Source organism: Amblyomma mixtum, chromosome 3, assembly GCF_055824585.1.
Source record: "Amblyomma mixtum isolate Tamu chromosome 3, ASM5582458v1, whole genome shotgun sequence".
Classification (NCBI taxonomy): Eukaryota; Metazoa; Arthropoda; class Arachnida; order Ixodida; family Ixodidae; genus Amblyomma; species Amblyomma mixtum.
The window spans coordinates 213,553,719-213,565,114 of record NC_143014.1 but is presented as its reverse complement, the minus strand read 5'-3'; the positions used below and the strand labels follow the sequence as shown (position 1 = coordinate 213,565,114).

Sequence of the window (11,396 nt, the reverse complement as noted above, 5' to 3'; positions counted from 1 at the left end):
CACACCTGCACATGCTCATCATCATCATCATCAGCCTGACTACACCCACTGCAGGGCAAAGGCCTCTCCCATGTCTCTCCAATTAACCCTGTCCTTTGTCAGTTGCCGCCACTGTATCCCCGCAAACTTCTTAATCTCATCCGCCCACCTAACTTTCTGCCGTCCCCTGCTACGTTTGCTTTCTCTTGGAATCCACTCCGTTACCCTTAAGGACCAGCGGTTATCTTGCCTTCGCATTACATGCCCTGCCCAAGCCCATTTCTTCCTCTTGATTTCAACTAAGATGTCATTAACCCGCGTTTGTTCCCTCAGCCACTCCGCCCTCTTCCGATCTCTTAACGTTACACCTATCATTTTCCTTTCCATAGCTCGCTGCGTTGTTGCTATTAAACATGAAATACTTTCAGCTCCCGTTGTCTGCGCGCCGCGGGTGTTCCTGGCACTCTCTTCAGACAAAGGTCTGCGAATTCACTAAGTAGCTACTAACCCGTTTCTTGTCACAAAGAGCACTACATTCTTAGTAATTGGAGGTAGTAAAAGTAGGAATAAAAGTTAATGCCTCAAGAAACTAGTGAAGGGCACCACAGCCACAAACAAAAGGCTAGTAGTATTTACTATAAAAATGAATAGAAATTTTTTTTCGCGCATGCTGCTAGGTTTTTCATACGGTGTTCTGGCGCGGCTGTTTAAATTTGCGCACACTGGCAAAATAAAAAAAAAACTATATGTTTAATATAGTTACGGCCATATGCTTGGACAAAGAGGATGTCGAAGTATGATGCTTGTGTGTGGTGGACGAGGAGGACGAAGTGTGTTCGGGCGCTGGCCCTCATTGTAGGCTCCTTAGCTGTCTCTAGCTATATATATTTGCAACCTCCTTTTGTAAATATATATTTCTAACCTTTACATTATGACACACACCTAGACATATTGCGCATTACATGTACAAACTATACGAGGTGATGGCGTCAAACAACCTTAACGGGCACCACAGAAGTTCAGAATGCAAGAAAAGCGCAAATAAGAAGGGGTCACACAAGCGTGAAACGTACACTGTGCGTGCAGACGTTATTCTTTCTCCTTCCTATATACCACGTAAATCTTACTCGCAGTTGCAGGCTAGTGGTTTTACCAGTTGAGCTAAGATACCAGCCTTAATTATCAAAATTATCAAGTTGCGATTGTAGAAGCAGGATAGTCTACCTAACCTCAAGCCCTTGCAGTAATGTTTCATTACAAATCCATTTTATTCAGACAACGGTGTGCGTCAATTATCTATGACTTTATTTTGGGTTTAAAGGAACGGTTAAAACCAGGTACTAACTAGCGACGATAGGTAGTAAAAAGGTAGGAAGGGCTTGCTTTTACTAACTACCTTGAAGTGACGACGAGAGCGCTGTTTGGACCCTCGGGTAAAGCTTCTTCAGCATGTATTCCTTCCGCACTACGAGTGTGTACGTCTGTTCGCACTGAGCGAATTCCTCTGGCAACTGCGTTTTCCACAAAGGTCAAAAATTTGGGTTTCGCACTGAGGGTCATCGATGATCTGCATTTCATAGTGGCTATTGCGTTGGGCGTTAATAATGCTGTAATAATGCTGCGAGTTATATTCTGAGGTGCTCCTCTTTCATGTTCTTAGGCTGTCGAACCTTCAGCGGTCTGCTGCTGGTGCCTGATTCCACTTCTTTAGCATGGTGATAAATTCGTTGCCTTTCAGTTTTGTTGCGAAAGCAACACTACGCTAGTCGCCGAGCCATTTCGCAGAGCTCTGGAAAGGCCATACTGCGCATGCGCGAGGAGCAGTGATGTCACACGGCGCACCGCTGGCGCTCCGCCGCCGTCGCTGCGCGGGTGACCAGTTGCGCCTGCGCAGTAGCGGCGCACAGCTTGCGTGCAGAGGCCGCCGCCGCTGCCGCGCGCTCTCCATCGCCTCTCTATTTCTCCTCGTTGCTTTCACAATCCTCCAGGTTCAACCAGCGCTAAACCACTGCCAATTTTCTTTCAGGGCAAGTGCTCTGTCATGGTACAAGAGCTCTTTTATTAACGCGGGTGTTCCAGGTACACCAGTACTTAAAGTCTGGGTGCATCAGAGGGGGTCTCTAGTGGTTGGAGCACCAGTGGCAAGGGAAATAAATCGGGGGAGAGGGAAAGGGGCTGAGGGCCTTTTTACATATCCTTTTATGCAAAGGCAAAAATCATTCCAATGCGATAGCATTTAGGCTGTCACCTTGCAAAACCACCCGGTTTCTCGTTAGCGAAATTTCCCCATTGGTCAGTTTGGAGATGACGCCATCGGGGTCATGTGAACAGCCAGGAACCAATCAGAGAGCACCTTCTATTTCGAAATTTCGGACTCCCAAGACTTGGAAATTGAGAGAGAGTAGCGGGCAATTTGAAATTTCGAAGGACCCCAAAATTTGGCAGTTTGCCCACCTCCAGAAAATTTGGCCCTTGGCCCACCCAAGAAATTCGGAGTTGGTCCAAACCAAAAACTGGCATTGGTCTAGCCCCAAAGTTTGGCACCTGGCCAACCTCCAAAACATCGCAGTTGGCCCGCCACAAAATTTGGTAGTTGGCCCACTCCCAAGATTTTCAAGTTGGCCCACCCCCAAAATTTGGGAGCTGATTCGTCTCCAAAACATTCCCTCCTTGGTCTAATCCCAAAATGTGGCACTTAGCCCACCCAAAAAATTTTGGTGCTGGGCCATCCCCGAAATTTGGCAGTTGACCCCACCCAAAATTTCCCACTTAGCCCCCTAAAAATGTTGCACTTCTTCTGAGGCTTTCGCTTAGAAAGTCTTGGGCCTTTCCCTCCATTCCATTACAACATCCCGGATTCTTCCAAGAAAGCCGACAATTCCAACCCAGCGGTCGCTTACGAGTTGTTTGGATGTTTTGTATCTGCGCCTTTTAATGGTTTGCTTAAAAAAACATATTTATGCCATTTGTCTTGCGCAACGCAACGTTCGAGAAACGTTCGAGTGCGATTAAAGAGACTCAATTAGTACCTTCGTGTGGGCCAGTCTGTGAGGCATCATGGAAACGTGCAGCGTAAAGGAAACAAGGGCAACATGGACACAAAGGAATGTCGTCTTCTTATTTCCCTTGCACTGCACCTCTCCAAAGAGACTCAAGTATTCTTAAATTGTAATTAGCAGCGGCGGGTTGCTTCTTGAACACAAATATGAACCACGGCGGCATTATAAAGCTGAAAAGAACCACAGGGCCATATTTCAAAACATCCTATACAAGTGCAAATTTTCACGCGCGTTTCCTGTGCGGCCCGTTGGTCTAGGGGTATGATTCTCGCTTTGGGTGCGAGAGGTCCCGGGTTCAAATCCCGGACGGGCCCTTCTCTTTGAGTCTTCTTTTTTTCTTGCAGCTGGCGCTGCCCATTTCATTCCGAAAGCTTTTCGACTAGTTCTCATTTCGACAGATTCCACAGGGCGGAATCGCGAAAAGGCGACGTCCAATTGCTGCTTGCCCTCTGCCGTTCACATTCTCCTCGGAATGACAAATTTAAATGTTTCATATAGTAAACCATGGGTCGAATAATGAAAATAATGCGAATAAATAAAAATCCAGACATAAACGTCGAATTGAAGCGCTTAAAAAAATCCGATTGTAGGAGTTGTAAATGAAAAACGTACGTTTAAGAGGCAGCCGACAAAAGTGATGACATGTCAAGACTTAAAACAGCACACTACCCCAGAGAAAGATGTGGTGCACGCAACAAACGCAAGCAATAAGAAATAAAATACTGCCTATTCTCTCGTCGAGAGCAGATGTAAGCATGAAATGCATCGCAGAAACGGTGCAGCGCGTACTAGGGCGGCTCATAGGTTGTGGTAGCCGCACTCGACTCTTGGTGCCTCTTTTGTTAGCCTTTTTTAACTGTTCATATTGAGCGGACAGCACAATCGGCTATCTTCGCCTATTTTGCAGCATGGCAATCCGTATTACCAGCACCGGCCTCGAAGAAGCGGAAGTGGCGTCAGCACCCCCTGCATACCGCGGTCGCGGTCGACAGTGCCTTTCCTCTAAAACAATCTTAATGCACGAATGTATTTAACAGCTACATTTTCACCTCTCTTTGTCTGTATACTTAAACCGCTCGCACCACGAGAAAACGACAATCTCCAAATGGGTCACTATCACTAACGCGTGCAGACAGAAGTAAGTTGAAAGGAACACGTACGAAAGAAAAGAATGAAAGACGCGTCGCAGCAAACCATGTACACTGAAGCGATTGCTGCAGCAGCAGGCACCCGCAACACCCCGTCTTTTTCAACAACAGCGTTGCTAAAATCTGGCGCTAATTTTGTACGCAGCGAAGCATAAGAAGGAAAGCAAGGATTGATATTAGGGGTGTGCGAATATTCGAAATTTTCGAATATATTTCGAATATTATATTTCTGGTATTCGTATTCGATTCGAAATTCAAGTATTCGTGTTGTTTAGAATATTCGACCCGACGCGAATATTCGTATCTAGCCGAATATTCATTGTGAGCACCGGCGTTCATTTCGGTTCGCAAGCCCTATCGACAGAGACATAACAACGTGGCGGCGCCCAGAGCATAACACCAAGGCCCAGAGCAATGCGCATGGATGAAGGAAAATTTTTCCTTCGAATTTTTCCATCCCTCCTCCAAGGGCCATGCCGTAGCTGAGTGCGCTGGTGAGCTTTTTTGTGGCTATACCTGCGAAGCTGATATAGTCAGAGCTGTGCACAAAGTACCTCGCAATACGTGCCAGGTCAGTGTCAAGTGAGAGGGCATTTTCTGTGGCTGGAGGAGTCGTTTCAGCTAGAAGGGAACTACTTCTGCCTGACCATGTAGAGCAGCTGTTTTTCCTTCACGACAACCTTTTATGTTCATCCCAGCAACGCGCTTTTGTGCTTATGGCAAGCTAGCCTTAATCAATGCTGTGAACTAGCCACCCTCTCTGATATTCCCACTCTTCTAAGAATAATATACCAGACTTTGATACTTTTTGTGCAGCCACACACCTTTTGTGTTCATTCAATCATCGATAGTTGAACTGTGATGTTCTTGGGTGCTCAAATAAATGTTTTGTAGTGGTTAAATGCGTCTGTCCTTGATTATTCGATATTCGATTCGATATTCGGAATGAATTATTCGTATTCGATTCGTATTCGAAAATTTTGATATTCGCACACCCCTAATTGATATAAAATACACTCTACGAGAGATAAATTTTATTCGCTTATGAATGCACAGTATCCTTGCGAGATGATGAAAGAGAGACTCCTTAAAAACCTTGTAGCTTTTTATGCTTTTGGATGCACAGTGTCCTTCTGTGTGACGTGTTCTCTGTGGCGTTCGAGCATAAGTTCGCAGCCGATATACGTGCTTTTGTCCACGCTGGCACGTGTTTGTAGTGTACGCGTTTCGCGTGCAGTCGTTTCGCGTATAAAATGACAATAAATATGCTTGTACCAACGCTGTAGCGTCCTCATTCCTTGCATTCGCCAGACAAACCCCACCTGAAACGCGTAGCAAAACTGGTAAGCAAACGAAATTAAAAACAAATGATGGCGCCTAGACGCGGATAACCTGCGATGGTTCTAAGCAGGCATGTCGTACACCCTACGCCATAGTTGGGTGCTTACAAGTGACGTAACAGAACAAATTCATGAAGGTTTCTTCAGTGACGACATTCCTTGTGTTGTTGCTTGTGTACGCATGAGATCAAAACATCGAATAGCCCGCATGCATTCCTGTAGTGAGGTAATCTAGACATAGTGCCAAAATAAAACATACACTTGTTCATTGTGATCAAGGGACCCGTAGGGGTCCCGAAACGTCATGTTTTAAAAACCATCTTTGGCGAGTGTATGTTTTATTTTGACACTATGCTTCCCCCTCGCCAGACAGGATTCTGTCGAACCCTTGACTACTAATATAGACATAGCTTTGATTGTAAAACATTTTATTCGCCGGGAAGAGCTTGGCAAGAGGTCGCGTTAAGTGGTCGAGAGTACATAGCCCTCGACGACTTTGTCAGCCCACTCCACCGCCAAAACTTGCGTTCTGGGGTCAGAGCTAGCCAGCACGGTCTCCCACCGCTCGAGAGAAGGAGCTGTAACTAGATCACCCGGAGGTGGCTCTATTTTGCAGTCCCACAGGATGTGATCGTAGGTAGCGCGTTGGCCACAGTGTTTGCAGTTTGGGTTGTAAAGATCTGGATAAATGCGCGCGAGGAGTGATGGGGTGCGTATCGATCTCGTCTGTAGACGACGCCACGTAACCTCTTGTTCTTTACTAAGTCTTTTGTCTGGAGGGGGGAAAATTCTCCTCTCTAGTTTAAAATGATTGGTGAGATCATGATATGTGATCATGGAGTCCTTCGTGAAATTCAGGGAGCCAGACTCATCCACTGCCCGGTCGACGAAACCTCGGGCTTTATTGTGGGCTGCCTCGTTCCCCGGATTCCCCGAATGGGCTGGGACCCATATCAATTCGGAATAATTTGGTGAGAATTTGGTTGCGTTAAGGATTCTAAAGGAGGTGTTTGTAATTCGCCCTTTAGCGAAATTATTGATACCCATTTTGGAATCGCTGAAGATGATGCTTCCTTGGGTATGCGCTAGGGCGAGGGCTATAGCCGCCTCTTCTGCCGTTTCAGAGGATTTCGTTTTGATTGTCGCCGAGACGATGTGGTCACCATTCTCGTTCACAACCACAATTGCAAAGGCATTGGTATTTTTGTATTCTGCTGCATCTACATAAAGTGTTCCAGCGCACTGTCTGTATTTGTTATGTAAGGCTTTGGCTCTTGCTTGTCTTCTACCCTCATGGTGTAAGGGGTGCATGTTTTTGGGGAGTGGTTTGATTAGTAGGGCCGTCCTATAGTCGCGGGGTAAGTCTACTTTAGCATCGTTATTCGTAGGTTGAAAGTTAATTCCGAGCCTGGTAAGAATACTCCTGCCAGTTCTGGAATTGGCTAATCGCGCTGTTTGAGCCATTAAATGGGCTTCTTTCAGTTCATTGTAGGTGTTATGTATTCCTAACCTCATAAGCCTTTCAGTTGAGGCATTTAGTGGGAGTCCTAACGCAGCCTTATAGGCCTGCCGTATCATACTATCCAATTTGTCCTTTTCTGCTTTCGAAAATTTGAGATAAGGGGTGGCATAGAGTATCCTGCTTAGCGCAAAGGCCTGCACTAGTCGGCATAAATCTCTTTCCCTCACCCCTTGTCTGCGGTTAGCTATGAGGCGGAATAATCGCGCCGTCGCTTCTACCGTGCGTTTTAGCTTAGTGAGTGTGTCAGTATTCTTTCCATTTGTTTGTAAATACAACCCCAGTATTCTCATGGTCTGTACCTCTTTGACAGATCGTCCATTAACATAGACGTTTATTTGCGGGGGGGTTGTCGTGGTACGCCTACCTCTTTGTTTACGACGGATCACTAAAAGTTCAGATTTTTGCTCAGAACAAGTGAGGCCGGATTCCCATGCGCATGCCTCAATGATGTCCACTGCTGCTTGGAGTGTGTCTTCTATGTAGCCTTCGCATCCTTTGGTTACCCAAAGTGTGATGTCATCTGCATAGAACGTGTGATGTAGGTCTGGTATTTGTGCCAGTTTGGGGGGAATTTTGATGAGGGAGAGGTTAAAAAGAAAAGGGGACAGGACGGAGCCCTGTGGCGTTCCTTTACTTCCTAGTGTGATTGGGGCGGACTCTATTGTTCCGACCGTTATCACTGCTGTTCTGTTAGTGAGGAAGGATCGGATGTAGTTGTACGTCCTTTCTCCGGGGTTGATTTCTGACAAGTTTGTCAAAATGGCTTTGTGGGTGACGTTGTCGAAAGCTTTAACAAGGTCTAAACCCAATATTGCTTTCGTTCCTGTTCCCTCGTCAGCTTCAATTATGTCCTTGTTAAGCTGCAAGAGTATGTCCTGGGTAGATAGTTGGGCCCTGAATCCTAACATTGTTTCAGGTAGGAGTTTCATGTCCTCCGCATAGTTTTGGAGCCTATTGAGGATGACATGTTCCATGAGTTTGCCTAGGCATGATGTTAATGAAATTGGGCGTAGATTCTCAGTGCTGAGTTTCTTACCCGCTTTAGGAATAAAAGTGATTTTCGCGTGTTTCCACTCTGGTGGTATGTTGCCTGCATGCCAGTATTTGTTCATAAGGTCTGTAACCGCCGCGATCGACGTTGCGTCTAAGTTCCTGAGAGTCTTATTTGTTACTTTGTCTGGTCCTGCCGCAGATGTTGTCCGCAGTTTTCCAATTGCGTACCAGACCTCTGCGTCTGTGATGTCTGCGTCTAAATTTGGATTAGGAGTCCCCCGGTAGTCTGGTTGTGTGGTACCATCATCCGTGTTTAGATAACGTTCTGCTAGCTCTTTGATTAGGTCTTCAGTTGTACCCTCATATTTATGTATGAGTCTGTACAGTTGACTTTGTTGCACGGGACGTGTTTGTTCTGGGTCGAGCATGTGTCTTAGAAGATGCCATGTCTTCTTATTTCCGAGCTGTCCATTGACGCTTTCACATATTTGGTTCCATTGTTGTGTTTGGAGAGTAAGTGTATGTTCCTCGATTCGCCTCTCGACTTCAGCGATCTTTTTGCGTAGTCGCTTGTTGTGTTTTTGCTTCTTCCAACGTTTTTGGAGGCCTTTTTGTGCCTGCCACAGGTGTAACAGTTTTGAGTCTGCAATCTGCTCCTCCTTCTCAACTGGCACCACAACGCTAGTGGAGCTGACATCCTCATTCAGGGAGATAACCCAGTCGCTAAGGTTAGAGATCTCCTTTGGAGCTGTTTTGTCGCGAAGTTGCCTGAACTTGTCCCAATCCGTGGTTCGTATTTCTTTTGCTTTGTTTTTAAGTTTTGTCGTGGGGAAGGTGATGCTAAGGATGAAGTGATCACTACCAAGGTTTTGCCCGGTGTTGACCCACTTTGCGTCCTTGACGTTTTTAGAGAGGGATAAGTCTGGAGATGTGTCGACACATACACTGTTACCCATGCGTGTGTGGTCGCTCGGGTTGTTTAGCGTTGTGAGCCCTAGTGACTGTATGATTTGCCAGAGCAGGTTCCCTTTAGGAGTTGCTTTGGTATATCCCCATGCTGGGTGTTGAGCGTTGAAGTCTCCCACAATTATTAGTTGAGCCCTAGCAGCCAGCTTTACTGTGTTTATCAACAAGTGTGGGAGTCCATTGCCTTTGTTTCTGGGCGGGTTGTATACATTAAGGATGAAGAGATTTGAGTCTCCTTTTTGCCTTGGTACTATTTCAAGTAGGGTGTAATCTTCTTCCGAATCATTTATAAAATGTTGAATTGCGGTGATATTTCTATGCACCAGAGTGGCTGTGAAGGAGCCGGCTGCGTTACTAGTATCATAATGAGGTGGCAGATATGCTTTATAGCCTGGCAGTGTAGCCCTGCCGCTAGCTTCTTGCAATGCAATCACGTCTGGGGTTGTAACAGACGGTGCTTGTTGGATGTGGAGCTGCAAGTGGGCCCGCTTGCGGCGGAAGCCTCTGCAGTTCCATTGCCAAATTTCAAATTTTTGGCGTGGTGCCATGTTGGGTTATAGATGGTTGTGGCGTCGTGGACAGATCCAAGATGGGGGGTAGGCGGGCCTCGATAGTTGTAAGCCTATCCATTATTTGCTGCATACACGTGGCTATTTGGGATACCTGTCCCTCTAGTGTTGCAAAGCGAATATCTATCTCAGCAAATTTGGTAGTAACGAGGCCTTGGAAGGTTGCTTGTTCTGTTGATATAGCGCTAGTTCTCTCTGACAGAGTATTGATGTCTGCCCTGAGTTTGGTAGGCGCTTTCGATGGCTGCGGGGTGTCGGCTTCCGAAGCCTCGGCCTTTCGTTTGGATTCCTCGCCTTCTTTTGTAGGAAGCGGTCTTTTAGTTGCTATTCTGGCGTCTGTGTCCGTCGCGTTATGGGCCGAAGACTGGGACGCGGTGGAGGGAGTGTGGCAAATGGCGTCTGTTTCCATCGCAATATTGGTCGAAGCCTGGGACGCGGTGGGTGGCGTTCTAACCGCAGTGGCATTCTGTACCTGATGCGCTTGTAACAGGCGTTTAATGTCAGCCAACTCTTTTTTAAGGCTGGCAATTTCTCTGTCTCGGGATTGTAGTTGTATCTGAAACTCCTTCTCTCGAGCGTCAATAGATTGGGAGGCCTCTACTGGCCAGCTCACCTTTTTGTTGGAGCGGCTATCGCTGCGTCCGCGGCTCGAGCTTCGCTTGTCGTTCCCTGCTGGGTTCCCCAGGGGCGGGAAGGAGCTGGAGTTGTTCCGGCTGTGGCTGCCTCCTTTTCCGGTAGCACCCTGTTCCTTCTTCCTGGGCCTAGACTGGTGTCCGTGTAGTGATGAGTCGTTGTCCCCTTGCTTGGGTGCCTGGTTGCCATGGGGCGTTCCTTGTTTGTTCCTGTTGATCAGCCGGAATTTGCAGTTCCGGCTGCCTGTGTTGTGGCCCCCGTTGCAGACGATGCAGACGGGTTGGCAGGTTGGCTGTTCTCCCTCAGGTGGAGGCGAGTGATTTTCTCCGCAGCGGCGGCAAAGGTTCGTTGTAGGTTTGTAGCAGACGTCGGCCCGGTGTCCTACCCTCCTGCAGTTGTAGCATACTTCATGTTGCTCCCTGAAGGGGTGGACCCGAAAGACGCCGCACTGATAGATTACTTGGCTGGGTAGCTTCTTTCCAAAAAAGGTGATTTGTATTGTTCTGGACTGTCCGATCCTTCGGGCATCCACAACTTCTATTCCTTCGTTTCTGTTTCCGAAGCCTTGGCGAACCGCTTCGGGCGAGTCTCCCGCGTAGGCGTTGTAAATGACCCCTTTTACCGAGTCTTCGGGCGCCGCCACGTACGACGTAACGTTGTAGGTTTGACCTTGGAGGTTCAGTTTTTCAATCTTGGCGTATGCAGTCGCCCGTTGACGATCGGGCGTGCATAGCGTGAAGGTGTTGTTGGCCGTATTGACTCTGATAATGTCTTCATTCTTCACCGTATCATACGGCAGCCTGGACACCTCGCAGGCGCAGAAGAGTAGTAGTCCGGGCGCAAAGTCCCTCAGATTCCAACCTTGTGGTCGGCAGACGATTTTGTAATCATCGGTTGGTAAGCGCGGGAGAAGTGCTTTCTTGCTGAGTGCAAGTAGCTTTTTCCCGTTCTTTCGCGATGGAAAATTGGAATTAGACTTGCCTTGGCCGTGCCCCTGCGCAGGCTGGTCGTCGGTTGATGCGGGCCCTTTATTCTTCAGGCCTCGTTGTCGGTCGCGGTACCGAAGAATGGTTTCCCATTTTCCGTCCTCGAGCTCCGACGCTGATATCTTCTCGCCTTCCACGGCGTACTCCATCTTTGCAGGTCCCTGGTAGCTCAGTTCCCGGCGGAGAGGTGACGAGCTAGGT

At 47.5% G+C, this 11,396-nt stretch overlaps 1 non-coding gene across 1 annotated transcript; it reads left to right on the top strand.

Moving 5' to 3' along the window:
* Positions 1-3,280: 3,280 nt before the first annotated feature.
* On the top strand, positions 3,281-3,352 carry TRNAP-UGG (transfer RNA proline (anticodon UGG)). Its single transcript has one exon. It is a non-coding gene; the product is annotated as a tRNA-Pro (tRNA).
* The last annotated feature ends 8,044 nt before the right edge of the window (positions 3,353-11,396 follow it).